At 42.1% G+C, this 2,080-nt stretch overlaps 1 pseudogene; it reads right to left on the bottom strand.

Moving 5' to 3' along the window:
* Positions 1–1,264: 1,264 nt before the first annotated feature.
* LOC110308974 (large ribosomal subunit protein uL13 pseudogene) lies at positions 1,265–1,851 on the bottom strand (annotated as a pseudogene).
* Between the last annotated feature and the right edge of the window lie 229 nt (positions 1,852–2,080).

Genomic DNA, 2,080 nt, shown 5'->3' with positions numbered 1-2,080 from the left:
CCAAAAAGCAAAATGAAAGGAGAGGGATTTATTGGATTAAGACTAGGAGCTCAATCAGGAACTGATGCAGAAACCATGGAGGGCTGGTGCTTGTTGTCTCCCTCACAGTCGTCACACTGGCTCATGTTTTGCTACCTTTCATTAATCTCTCTCTCTCTCTCTCTCTCTCTCTCTCTCTCTCTCTCTCTCTCTCTCTCTCTCTCTCTCTCTCTCTCTCTCTCTCTCTCTCTCTCTCTCCCTCCCTCCCTCCCTCCCCCATAGTGGAAGAGGCCCTTTTAAATCAATTAGCAATCAAGAAAATGTTTTACAGATATGCTCACAGGCCAATCTGAAAAAGGCAGGCTTTCAGTTGAGGTCCTTTTTCCCAGGTGCCTCTAGTTTGTGTCAAATTGATAAAAACTTCAGTATAGCAGCCATTCATCAGACCTACCAGAAGGTTCTCAGCTTTGTAGTGAGATCTATACCTTCTTCTCTATGGAGAATCAACCTCCAGTGTGATGTGAGTCCATAGTATAAGGTAATGTTCTTCATGTGCCTTTAAATAAAACTCCTCACCATCACCCCTCACCCAGGCAGGTCCTTCCTAGCTCTGGTTTCTTGGCTTAGAACATCTATGACATTCAGGCTGTTCTCCATTTTACCCACGGCCAAGTGAAAGCTTGGTTCTTCCTTCTTTGACATACAAGTTGTCACTTGCTCAAAGGCTCCCAGTTTCCAAAATGCTGTTACATTTGGCTTTTTTCTCTTTTCTGTGAGTTTATGGTTATAAAAATATCAATATAAATATCTCTTCTAAGATTTGCTAATCTATAGCAGAATTACTTGAGCATGTTGAACATTCCATCATTATACAGAACTGGGTCCAATCTTTATATGGCCAGGCATGTGGCCAGTGTTTATTTTTGTGTTTCTTTCTGAAGAGTCCGAGATGATGTCAATTTCTGTTGCCAAAGTTGTCTCTAAGTTCTCTGCTCAGTACATTTTTAGAAAAGGACAGATAAGCTGGAAAATCTAGTATTAAAAATCATCCCTAAGGTTTTCTTCTCTTCCTCCTCCTCTTCCTCCTCCTCCTCCTTCTCTTCTTGTTCCTCCTCTTTCCCCTTCTCTTTCTTCTTGTATCAAGGCATCAAATAAATACACTTGATTTCACTGAAGCAAAAATGAAATTGCTATTTTAATTTTTTTCTGAGCAGTTTCACAATGACAAGTGTTTTATCTTTTCTAATACTTTCTTATCAGATGAGCATTGACTATGTCTAGAATTTCATGTCCTGTAGAAAATGACACAAAATGCAGTTATGCTGAATGTTGCATAGGGAAATTTTTTCTTGAGGACCTCTGTGAACTTGTTGATTTTCTTCTCTGAGTTCTTTTTTGCCTGTTTCCACAGCCTCAAGAGTGGCTTCTTCTTCCATTGGTGGATTTTGGCCCTTTCCTTCCATTTCTCCTCCTGAGTGACCATCACTACCTGGTACTTCCATCCTACCTCTTGAGCCCCAGGTAAGCAAGCTTGTTATAGGGTGGAGGGATCCCATCCAGCACCTTGAGGCCTTCCAAGGCAGCCTGGCCTATTTTGGGCTTGGGGAGCAGCATGTCTCACACAGTGCACCCAAAAATTTAGCTGGGGTCTCAGAACGGGTAGGGGCCTCAAGAGGGGTTGGTGTTCATCCCCTCTCAGAGAAAGGGCAGATAGTTTAACTTGTTTCTGTAGAAATTTCCAGAAATGCTGATGCCCTCACAGTGTACAACCACCACCTTCTGGCCCAGCAGCGTCTGCTTGGCCACAATGGCCACCTGGCAGCCGAGAAGATGGCTGAGGCCATCCAGCAATAGAACCTGCCCCTCCATCATCTTTGGCAGCTACCTGGAAAAAGCTATAGGGATATTTTTATCATGCATATTAGTTAATATTTATTGAACTCTGTAAGTCTTGACCACTAGTCATATCTCAGTAGTGTTTAGAGAGACTGTATCACTTTTGAAGACCATTTAAAGCCCAGCTGGTACTGAAAACATTTTTAGAAAAAGGACTAACTAAAATCTACCAATAGAGAAAAATATCAGTGCATCTTGGTTTGAT

Source organism: Mus caroli, unplaced genomic scaffold (genome assembly GCF_978045245.1).
Source record: "Mus caroli unplaced genomic scaffold, Mus_caroli_1 scaffold_12, whole genome shotgun sequence".
Lineage (NCBI taxonomy): Eukaryota > Metazoa > Chordata > Mammalia > Rodentia > Muridae > Mus > Mus caroli.
Note: the sequence above shows the minus strand (reverse complement) of the source record. Positions and strands in the feature narration are given on the sequence as shown.